A 12,025-nucleotide genomic window follows, 5' to 3' on the forward strand; every position below is an offset into this window, starting at 1 on the left:
GCAGAGGAACTACCCGCGGGGGGCCCGCCCCCTCCCCAAGAGATTGGCTCCTCGAGGCCATCGTCCTTTGTCCATTGGCTCCTGGGTCTGCCCATAACGTCGCAGTGCACCGCGGGAGTTGTAGTCCGGCGGCTCGGCTCGGGAGCGTGCGCGGTGGGCAGTCTGGCGTCAGGCTAGCTCCTTGGACTTCCTGCCCCGCGGCTGACAGAGTGCGGGGAGTCCGCTGCTTCCTTGGGGCGGACGTCCCCACGTCAGCCGGGGAGCCCCTAGCCGCTGGAGTCTGACCTGGGCGGCCCCTCCACAGCTCCATCCGAACCTCTGAAGTAGAAAGTAGAATCTCCAAAAGGAACATGCTGCTGCTCTCCAAAGTGGGAAAGGGATGCTGGGGAATAAAAACACAGAGAGACCAGAACAGTCACCCAGCGGCTGTGCGTGCGTGCGGTCACGTGGGTGACAGTGGGGGGATGGCCTGACAGCGGCAGTAAGAGGTTAATGAAGGAGCCTACACAGTCGTTCTCTCCTCAAGACAACGCGGCACTCTGGAGGGTGAGTGGAGGCTTCCAGGGGCAGGAGAAGGACCCAGGTATGCGGGGAAAGAAAACAGACTGCACGGCCTCGTGTCCTGGACCTTGGCATGGGTTTGTGGAGAGAGTCAAGGAAAAGGATGGAAAATCAATAGTAAGCAGAGCGAAGGCCTCTGGGAAGGGTTTGTTATCTGTGTGGCCTCCATTCAGAGTGGAGCCTTTATGTCCATGTGAGTCTCTGCGTATCTGTGACATCCTTACCTACTTCTGATTCCAGGACTGCTAGGAGAACATGGCTTCCCAGTGACTGGGAAGAGACGCAATCTGACCCCACCAGACTCAGCAAGTGATGGCTGCAGCAAGGAGTCCCTGGGCTCACCCACCCTCAGAAAAGAAAAAACAGGAACCGCACAGGGACAGAAATCAGCCAGCGAGGCCTCCCAGCAGCATTCCAGGCACTTCTGCTGCAAGGAGGTTGCTGGCCCCAAAGCAGCTTCTTAGGGAACTCTCGTCAGTGGCTGAAACTTCTTTCGAAGAACAGATCCCGGAGCTTCTGGTTTCGGAGTAGTTTCTGACATCTTGCCCAGAGGAGATCCAGAGCTGGGTGAGGACCAGCATCCAGAAAATGCTGAGGAAGCCATGGCTCTGAGGATGCACAGAGATCCCAGGACAACAGGTGAGAAAATAAAGTTGGACCCTGTGGTTTTGGTCATGAAGGAGTTGGAATGAGGAGCCCCAGAATCCAGTTTCTAGAGGGGCACTTAGTTGAGACTGGCACAGTAGCCCTCTGCCACTCTTGGCTATCTTGGGTTGGCCCTATGTCCTCACTGTATGGAAATAATTTCTCACCTGCAGGTGTAACTAGTAGACATTCATATACTTGGGAATGTTTCCAGTCCCTAATTAAAGTTGTAAAAACATTCAGAAAAAATTCTCCAAAAGAAAGCTAGGGGTGCGGGAGTGGGCATCTGGCACCGCAGTGTAGATGCTGCTCGGGATGCCAACATCCTGTCTTGCAGTGTCTGGGTGTGAGTCCGGGCTCTGTTTCCTATTCCAGCTTCCTGCTAGTCTGCGCCCAGGAAGGCAGCAGGTGATGGCTGAAATACCTGAATCCCTGCCAGCCACGTGGGAGACCCAGATAGAGTTCCGGGCTCCTGGCTTCATCCTGACCCAGCCCTGGCTTTTGCAGGCATTTAGGGAGTGAAACAGCAGATGGCAGATCTCTCTCTGCCTTTCAAATGAATCATTTTTTAAAGGCCAGGGAAAGGACAACTCTTTTACTGGAAGGGTCAGAAAAATGAGAGATTCTGATGAATTCAAATCTGATCTCTTGCTAGAAGGTCCTTTGAGGGCACAGTGCCATGTGTAGTACATGGAAGTTGTATCCACGTTGGGCCTTGCCCTGATTCTTGCTGTGTGGATTGAGTGGTCAGTTTGGGACAGTGATGGGTTCATAAACTAGCCTCTTGTGGCAGAATCATTGATCAGTTCTGGGTGTAACCTGCTTGAACAGCCTGGGAGAAGGGAGATACGAAAGGTACAGGAGAAGGAAAAGTAACACTGGGCTTTGGTAGTGGGAGATTTGGTGGGAAGAAGGCAACCAAAATCCAGCTGAGAAGTTGAGGAGAGGCCTAGTGTGATGCAGGGGTGTGGTCAGAGGCATGTGGCTCCACTGGAGTGTTCTGCAGTCAGCAGGAAGCAGACTGAGGGGCTGGAACAGGAAGGACCCAGGTGGGGCTGGGGAGATGAGGTACAGGGTGCGTGGCTGTGGAGGAAGAGGAGCTGTGAGGAGGGATGCAGATGAAGAGCAGCATGGTGGGAGGCATCAGGGAAGAAGTTAAGGACGTTAAGCTGAAGTCTGTGGGTCAGCACTCCACCAAAAGGTAGGACTGGATGAGGAGGGGCAGGGGTGGCCTCAACCCAGCAGGGATCCCTCGGTACTAACAGTAACCCGAGCCCCCGCCACTTCAGTGTTGACAGTCTTTACCCTTCTGTCCTCCCCAGTTCGGAGCCATGAAAACAGTGCAGGGGCAGAGGTGGTAAAGCAGCTATTGGAAACCGATCCTGACCGTGAAGGGGGAAGAGGAAGTAGGGATGGAGGTTGGTGCCACTTCTCAGGACCCGGTTGCCTCTCAGGACCTCTCCTCATTCATTTTAAGGATGAACTGTAAGCATGAGATTTAAAGAATGAAGATGGCTATGAAAGAAAAAGACAATAAACAAGACATGATGGCCCTGGCCTGCCTCAGCCTGCATTGCATGGTGGAGAGACAGGCTGCAGGTGAATAAACTCCATGTCATGTGTGCTTGGAAGGAAATGAGTGGGTGACCTGAGAGTGATCGTGGGGCCACACTGACTAAGACATCAGGGAGGGCAGTGAGCCAGCTGTACCAAGAGCTGGACGGGAGCACTCCAGGCAGAGGGCACGGCACAGGGCCAGGCCCCTGACCAGGGAGGAGCTGGGACTGGACCTCTGGGATCAAGGGGAGCAGTGGTTGGAAAGGTGAGGGGGGAAGGCAGGGGCTCCATCCTGCCAGGCCTTTGCTGCGGAGAGATCTGGATTTTATTCCGTGGCAGGGAGAAGCCACCGCAGTGTTACCAGAGAGGGATGGGATCTTCCATTCTGAAAAGATCTCACTGGATTCCATGTGGAAAGAGAGCAGACTGGAGGGTATGGCCGTAGAGGCCGCAGGGCGGCTGGAACATGGCAGTGTCCTGGGCTGGCTCCAGCCAGCTGTGCAGGCAGAGAGAAGAGGACCAATGCAAGGTGCCTTTGGAAGGCAGCACTGACACGGGATTTGGGAGGAGGGGAGATGGCCCAGTGCTGCGACACAGGGATTTCCTTAAGTGAAAGCTGACAGTCTCTGACAAATATACACCATTTTTAGCAGTTCACGTGTGCTGGGTCCTCTGCCTTGTGCTTTAAGGTCAACAATTGTATCCCTTCAAAGACTATATTAATTTTTTAAAAAGATTTATTTATTTGAAAGTCAGAGTTACATAGAGGAGAGGCAGAGAGAGAGAGAGAGAGAGAGAGACAGACACTTCCATTCATTGGTTCACTCCCCAATTGGCCGCATCGGCTGAAGCTGCGCTGATCCAAAGCCAGGAGCCCGGAACTTTCTCCAGGTCTCCCAAGTGGGTGCAGGGACCCAAGCACTTGGGCCATCCTCTGCTGCTTTCCCAGGCCCATTAGCAGAGGTGAATTGGAAGTGGAGCAGCCGTGACTCAAATGGGCAACCACATGGAATGCTGGTGCTGTAGGCGGTGGCTTTACCCACTAAGCCACAGTGCCGGCCCCTAATACCATTTTTTAAATGCCAGTCTTAAAGGTTTCAGTCCAGCGTAGGCAGGAATTTGTGGGGACAGACGCTGGGGTCTGTTCCCAGGTCCCAGGTTCTGGGAAGGACTTGAAAGCACTCATGGAGACACCCCCATTGGGAGCAGCCAGAAGCACTGTGATCCCAGTGTCTGTAGGCTGTCCAGCCAGAGGAACAGACTTTCAACTTAGTATATACTGAGGAAAGATTCCAACAGACACACAAAGTGTAAAGTACTGTGTGATTCCTGCAAAACTTGTTTGTATAACATAAGACACTCTGAAGCATCGACTTTTTTCAGTTTTCATACCCTGGAAATCACATTTTGTAAGCTGGGGACCATTCGTAATTGTGTCAGCTGCTTTTTAAAATTATCTCAACACATCACTTTTATAAAAAAAATTTTTTTGAAAGAGAATTAGACACATATGTGGCCCCAGATGTTTGTATAACTCTAGAATGATCTAGACTATGTATGTTTAAGTTAACTTTCTATTGAATGTACAAGTGTCCATCTTTGACATTGCACATGGTCCTTTTAGATCACATGAAGTTGATTTGCAAACATTTCAATAGCAGAACTTGTATATGTGGTTGCCTCCTTAATAAACAGCCTGACCATAATGTTTATCATTAAAAAAAATAAAGTACTGTTTGAATACTAGTTTTACCATTAATTTGCATAATATGACACATTAAGGACAGAGATCCTACATAGGGAGTAAGTGCACAGTGACTCCTGTTGTTGATTTAACAACTGACACTCTTATTTATGATGTCAGTAATCACCCGAGGCTCTTGCCATGAGCTGCCAAGGCTATGGAAGCCTCTTGAGTTCACAAACTCCGACCTTATTCAGACAAGGTCATAGTCAAAGTGGAAGTTCTCTCCTCCCTTCAGAGAAAGGTACCTCCTTCTTTGATGGCCCATTCTTTCTGCTGGGATCTCACAGAGATCTTTCACTTAGGTTTTTGTTGTTGTTGTTTGCCACAGTGTCTTTGCTTTCCATGCCTGAAAAACTCTCATGGGCTTTTTAGCCAGATCTGAATGCCTTAAGGGCTGATTCTGAGGCCGGAATGCTGTTTAGGGCATTTGCCATTCTATGAGTCTGCTGTGTATCCCGCTTCCCATGTTGGATCGTTCTCTTCTTTTTAATTTTACCAATTATTATTAGTAGACACTGGTCTTATTTATGTGATCCCTTTGACACTTAATCCTATCATTATGATCAATTATGAACTTAAACTGATCACTTTAACTAGTAAGATGGCATTGGTACATGCCGACTTAATGGGATTTGGAGTCCCATGGCACATTTCTAACTCTACCATGGGGTAAGTCCGAGTGAGCGTGTGCTGAACTGTACATCTCCTCCTTTCCCTTAGCATGTTTTGAGCATATGTCAGTACTTAGTTCCTCTTTATGGTAGAACAGTTCCCATTACCTGGTTGTACTAAGGTTCTGTACTTTTCTAAGTTTTTCTCCATGGAGCTATTTAATTGACTACATTTATAGATGGACTTAAAGTACATTTTGTCTTAACTGAAAGATACCATTATGAGTTGTTAGTTTTTTTTTCTACATAATTCAAATCTTAGAAGAAAATATTGTCACTTAATGATTTAAAGTTAGCAAACTTGTGTTGGTAAAACAGAAGATTATCTAACAGGTATATTTGTTTTAATATTTTTTAAGCAAAGCAAGTCTCTTATCTGTATCTTTGTAAACTTTGCAACTTGGCATTTAATGCTTTTCAATCCCTGGGGGCACTTGTGCCACCTCATGTGTGATTTCTGAAGCTTTAGGCCAGGTGGGGCTGTGAGTGGAAGTGGGCAGGACTTGCTGTGCTTCAGGGGCTGTGCCCTGTGCTCCCCACACTGGTGGCCACTCCCAGAACTGGAGTATTGTAACTCTCCAGGGCTCACATACCTCTGAGTTTCTGCTAAAGTTCTATGATAAATTGTAAAAATGAATCATTTCATTTATAGAATTCCTGAATGTAGGTATTTAAGAAATAATGTATTGGGGCCGGTGCTGTGGCTCACTTGGTTAATCCTCTGCCTGAGGCACCAGCATCCCATATGGGCTCTGGGTTCTAGTCCCGGTTGCTCCTCTTCCAGTCCAGCTCTCTACTGTGGCCTGGGAGGGCAGTGGAGGATGGCCCAAGTGCTTGGGCTCCTGCACCCGCATGGGAGACCAGGAGGAAGCACCCGGCTCCTGGCTTCGGATCAGCACAGTGCTGGCCATAGTGGCCTTTTGGGGAGTAAACCAACGGAAGGAAGACCTTTCTCTCTGTCTCTCTCTCTATTTATAACTCTGTCAAATTAAAAAAAAAAAAAGATGAAATGTATTATTTCAGTATGAAAAATATAAAAGGTTTCAGTTACTGTGGTATTTTTTAAAGAGTACTGTGGTTACCTCCAGGTAGGAGGCTTATGCAGACATTTCCTTGTTTATTAATTTTATTTAAAATATCCATATTGCCTTATTTAAAAAAAGATTTACATACGTGAAAGTGAGAATTCCAGAGAAGCAGCAGCAGAGGCAGAAAGAAAGCGGTGAGATCTTATGTTCCATCCACTCGTTCACTCCCCACATGGCTGCAATGGCCGGGGCTGGGCCAGGCTGAAGCCAGGAGCTAGAAACTCTATCTAGGTCTTCCACGTGGCACATGGGTGTTTAGAAACTTGTTGCAACCTGAAATTCCTACACTAACCAACTGCATTTTTATTCAAAATTAACACCAAAACCTGATCTTCAAATATAGTTTGAGAAACACTAACAGAGCCTTGTGGCCTTACAGGAAGACTTTCACTGTTACTCTCAATGAAAACTACAGGAATAATAGTTTTAAAAGCAGCACTCTGAGGGGCAGCTGTTGTGGCGTAGCAGGTAAAGCTGCTGCCTGGAGTACCAGCATCCCATATGGGTGCCAGTTCAAATCCTGGCTGCTCTACTTCCGATGCAGCTCTCTGCGATGGCCTGGGAAAACAGTAAAAGATGGCCCAAGACCTTGGGCCCCTGCACCCACGTGGGAGACCCGGAAGAAGCTCCTGGCTCCTGGCTTTGGATTGGCACAGCTCTGGCCGTTGCGGTCATCTGGGGAGTGAACCAGGGGATGGAAGACCTCTCTCTTTCTCTGCCTCTCCTCTTCTCTCTGTGTAACTCTAATAACTAAATAAAAATAAATAAAAGGAGCACTTTGAGTATTTCAATTTGGCACTTGACTCTGTGTAAACGTTTGTTTGTATCTCTCTCTGCTACTGCGACCTCCTTTAATGCAAGGCCTATGTCGTAACTGCACTGCTTGGAAACTAGCACCGTAGGCACGTGGCGTACATCAACCGAACTGAATGGAAAGGAGGGGCTCCCTCTAGCCTCTGGGTTGGAAACAGACTGTAGGAGGTCCCCAGATGAACAGCCAGGTGGGAAGCCGCGGCAGTGATCCAGGCGTGAGAGGAGGGTGGCTGGGAATGGAAGGGGCTGATGGCCTGTAGACCATCATGACCAGATGGCATCAGATGTACTTGCTGAGACAGCTCCAGACAGATGACCCCTCGTGAACCGGCCCTGCTGGTTGCAGGAGTGCTCTGAGTGTTCCTGGGCATCCAACAGCCTGTGCTGTTCCCAGATGTTCACTACTTGGTCTCACCCTGGGACACTAACTTGGGTACCTGTGATTTAGTTTCCTGTATCTGCAAGGATGACAGGTAATATATTCAGACAGAGAAGGGCCAGATGAAAAGGGAGGAGGGAGCAGGCACCCATCTCCTGTGACCAGTTCTCTGTCCTGAAACTTGGCTTCCAGATCCTGACGGTTCCCTGGGTCCCTTGGTAGAGCCACCCCCAGGGAGACCCACAGCGGCTGATAGGCAGGGTACGACCCTGCTCCGCGGGAAGTGAGAAGAGAAGTAAAGAGCCATGAAAAGAGCAGCTTTAGTGGGTAACTCCACAGGTCCTTTCCAAGGAGCGTGTCTTTTCTGCATAAAAGTCTTTTATGTTTTATGGAAAAGGCACAGTGAGATACCATCCCAGGAGTACCAGTAGCCAGCAGTGGCAGTTTGAAAAACTAGGACGGAACCTCTTGAGCTACTAAACGCCCACACTACAGCATGTGGTCCTCCCTGATCTGACTGCCTGTTCTTTGTCCCTGGCAGCAGGTGTGCGCTGGGGCTATGGAGAGACCAAGACACTCCTGGCCATTCTCAGTTCTCCACTGTGAAAACCCTCAGGCCCACGAGAACAGCAGACACAAACGGCCGCGGCAGAATGACTGGGAGTAGGGCGTTCTGTCACACCAAGTTGCAGAGCCTCCAGTCAAGTTACTGTGAAGCCAAGAAGGCATGTGTCTGAACCTTGTGTAAGTGGAAGCTCTCTCCTTTTTCAAACATTATTTGCTTATGTGAAAGGCAAAGTTACAGAGAGGCAGAGGCAGAAGCAGAGAGAGAGATACTCCATCCTCTTGTTCACTTTGCAAATGGCTATAAGGGTCGGAGGTGGGCCAATATGAAGCCAGGAGCCAGGAGCTCCTTCCATGTATCCCATGTGGGTACAGGATTCCTTGGGCCATCTTCTACTGCCTTCCCAGGCCATAGCAGAGAGCGGGACCGGAAGTGGAGCAGCTGGTCTCAAACCAGGGCCCCTATGGGGTGCCGCATTGCAGGTGGTAGCTTTAATTGTCACACCACAGCACCAACCCCCATGGATGCTCTTTCCAGTGCCCGGGTCTCTGCATCTCCTCCGTAAGCAAAGAGAGAAAGGATATTGAGGTGTAGGGCTGACTCAGAAGAATGCAGATCCCACAAGCTGTAGAAGATGGCACCATGGATGGCAGCCAAGGATGAAAAGTACTTCTGGAACCCCAGCCAGGAAGTTAGACACTTGACCTGCCAGTCCCATTCCCAAACTGACTCGGTAGGGCTCAGCTCTGATGGCCAAAGCATGGGAGAATCTACTTAAAGGCCATTAGCAGTTGAGAGGGAGCTGTCACTGCTTCCAGGTTTTTCATCATCTTGTGTGACCCCAGACAGCCCAGGGGTCCTGGTTTTCATGGTGTTTAAGGGTCATTTCCCTTCTGCCAGCCTCTCTCTCTCTCTCTCTCTCTTTTTAGTTGTTTTTCTTTTGCTTTTATTACAAGCATATAATATTAATTGGCAAAACACTGAATACAAGATTCACTGTCATGAAATTAAAAACTTTTAAGCAATATTCCAAAAAAGATCTTAGACAAAAGCTAGCCACCAATAGTACAAAAATTACACACCAACACAAAGCATAAAATATGTAAACTTTCAAATTAAACAATCAAAAATATGTATCTGCATTATTATTTCCATACACTGTACGGTTTCCTCTGCTGCTGTCCACTGCTGATAAAGGCTTAGTGGCTGAACTATCTAAACCATCTACTACTTTCATTTGGGAAAAACATGTTTCTGGTTTCCAGTGAGGTTCCTGGAACAGACATCTACACTAAGGCTAAACACACATCTTCAGGGGCACCCCGACTTCAGTGTGCTCCTGGATGGGAGTGGACTATGCTGGATGGGGACGGAGGAGGCGGCCCAGCCCTTTCCCTCACATGGGAGCCTCCGCCCGCCCCTTTCACTGAGCTCATGTCATCTCTGCTCATCGAGTTCCACTGCTTTGCTTCCCCTGAGGGCCAGGCAGGCCTCTAGACCATCCTTCACCTTCTTCATTCCTCTAGCAAGGCTACTTCTTTCCCAGGCTGGGTCTGTGTCATCAGGAAGTCAGCCACATGCTTTCTTCCTGACTGAGCTGGTCAAACTTGGGGCAGGCTTTGTTGTTTTACTCCCAGAAGTCAGGACACTTAGGAACTGAGAACAGGGATCAGTGCTGTGGCTTAGTAGGCTAAGCTTCTGCCTGTGGCACCGGCGTCCCATATGGGCACCGGTTCGTATCCCGGCTGCTCCTCTTCCTATCCAGCTCTCTGCTTATGACCTAGGAAAGCAGTGGAAGATGGCTCAGAAGCTTGGGCCCCTGCAGCCACGTGGGGTACCCGGAAGAAACTCATGGCTCCTGGCTTTGGATTGGCCCAGCTCTGGTTGTTGTGGCCATTTGGGAAGTGAACCAGCAGATGGAAGACCTCTCTGTCTCTCCCTCTCTCTTTAGCTCTACCTCTCAAATAAATCAATGAAATAATAATAATAAAAAAAGAGAACAAACCTATAAACAGGCTGGCAGATGACACAGAGCTTGGCCCTCTGCCTCAGTTTTATCCCTGGGCCAGAACATCCAAAAAGGGAGAGAACAGAAGAAAAGTGGGTAGAGTTAGAGAGCCTGACCACAGAATTTGGAACTCAAAAACATGAATTAGAAAACTTAAAATTTTAATTAACCTAATTAACCACAGGAAGAATTCAATTTGGTATTTCTTCTTTGTAGTAGTTTAGTTTTAACTCTTATTCTACTGTCTTCCTTCTCTACAGTGTAGTGTTCTGTTTTTTTCAGTTTTGAGATCAAGAAATGAGATTTAAAAAAAAAGAGTCAAATGCAATGATTCAGAGGAAGTAGAAACGAAGAGGCTTTACAGAGACGTCCAGTAGAGAGATTTTTGCCATTTTGAGCCAAGAACAGGCTGGAAGAATGAGCCAGCGTCAAGAGGGCAACACCTCAGTTCTCCAGGGGAGAGAGAGAAGTAACCCCCAGCCCATCCCAGCCCCCCCGGGACTCTGTGCTGCACAGTCTCTCCCCCTTTCCTCTGTGGGAACCACTCTCAAGCGCAGAAGACTGTGGCTTTGGTGAGAGGAATAAGCAGAGGCAGAACAAGAAGTTGAGTGTTTGCTCCACACAGGAGACGCCGCTTTGGAGAGAGAGGCTGGGCAAAGGCAGGTGTGGGCTTGGAGGTGACCTGTTTGGGACAACCTGACTTCACTGGTGACTTGTAGGAAAGGAAGACAGCCTGGGGGCAGACCAGCTGCTGAAGGGCTCTGAATGTCTGCTCCCAGAAACTGGTCTGGGAAATGAGAGAGCCAGAGAAGCCCACAGAGAGGCCTCACTAAGGCTCCTCATTCCTGGGCCCACTATGGTCAGGAAGACTGGGGCTCAGCTGCTGAACTCCCTGTGTGTGCAGGCTGCACCCTCCCACCTGCCTGATCCTCTAGTGTGCTGGGCAGAAAGGGAGCGCCAGCCCCAGAGTCCCCAACCCTTGCTGTCAAGCGACTCCAGACGGTCTGGAATAGACAGGTGAGAACCGGAAAATGCATTCATTTATTCAAAATATATCTGCTTCCTGATAATGTCTGCACCAGGTCCAGGAGTCAGACAAAGCAGCAGCCGAAGCAGATCCTGTGTCTTCCAGACACAGCTTCACTGGGCCACTCAGGCACCGGCACCAGTCAGGCAGCACTGCCAGCCCCAAGCCCAGCTTTGCAGGGCCTCTCTGCCAAGCTTCCAGGTTCTGGTAAAGCCAACCCTTTTCCGCTGTTTCCCTAATCCTGTGTGTCATAGCTGCTACAGCTACCCTCTGTGCCATAGGGTTTCAGTTTTTTTTCAGTTCTACCAAACCCATCTAACAAATTCTTTACATTTAATTCTCTCTGCAGTGTCTAGAACGAGGGAGAGTATGGTGGCACAGTAGGCTAAGCCTCCTCCTGCAGTGTCGGCATCCCGTATGTATGCTGCCCCTCTTGCGATCCAGCTCTCTGCTATGGCCTGGGAAAGCAGTGGAAAATGGCCCAAGTGCTTGGGCCCCTAAACCAGCACGGGAGACCTGACAGAAGCTCCTGGCTTTAGATTGGCTCAGCTCTGGCCGTTGCAGCCACCTGGGGAGTGAACCAGTGGATGGAAGACTTTTCTGTCTCTGCCTCTCTGTCTGTAACCTTTACCTCTCAAATAAATAAAATCTTTAAAAGAAAGAAATGCCTAGAACGGTTTCTTTTTTCCTGACTGGACTTTATTATCATATGCTAAGAAAGTTGGATTTTATTCTAAGTGTAATAGGAAGCAGCTGGACATGTAAGCAGGGAATGACAGAATTCTCTGTGTGGAGAAAGAGGAGAGCAGACAGAAGGAGAAGCAAGGGGAGCAGACGAGACTCCTGGTTCTGATGTCCAGAGACAGCTGTCTAGTCAAATGATGGCACAGGTTATGGATAAAAGTGGGTGGGACGTCTGTATGTCAGAAGTAAAATCAACGTGATAGACTAGCGGGAGACCAGC

The 12,025-nt window shown here is 49.0% G+C and overlaps 1 long non-coding RNA gene across 9 annotated transcripts; it reads left to right on the forward strand.

Moving 5' to 3' along the window:
• Nucleotides 1–106: 106 nt before the first annotated feature.
• LOC108175858 (uncharacterized) lies at nucleotides 107–11,726 on the forward strand. Of its 9 annotated transcripts, none has more exons than XR_016226004.1 (5): nucleotides 107–546; nucleotides 802–1,200; nucleotides 2,529–2,805; nucleotides 8,003–8,205; nucleotides 10,317–11,726. It is a non-coding gene; the product is annotated as an uncharacterized LOC108175858 (long non-coding RNA). The 9 variants fall into 9 exon arrangements; XR_016226003.1 differs by having other exon boundaries at nucleotides 8,006–8,205; XR_016226005.1 differs by lacking the exon at nucleotides 2,529–2,805 and having other exon boundaries at nucleotides 115–546; nucleotides 10,317–11,268; nucleotides 11,411–11,726.
• Nucleotides 11,727–12,025: the final 299 nt, after the last annotated feature.

The sequence above is a fragment of the Oryctolagus cuniculus genome, chromosome 19 (genome assembly GCF_051225735.1).
Source record: "Oryctolagus cuniculus isolate XC-2025 breed Fujian yellow rabbit chromosome 19, ASM5122573v1, whole genome shotgun sequence".
In the NCBI taxonomy this organism is placed as follows: Eukaryota; Metazoa; Chordata; class Mammalia; order Lagomorpha; family Leporidae; genus Oryctolagus; species Oryctolagus cuniculus.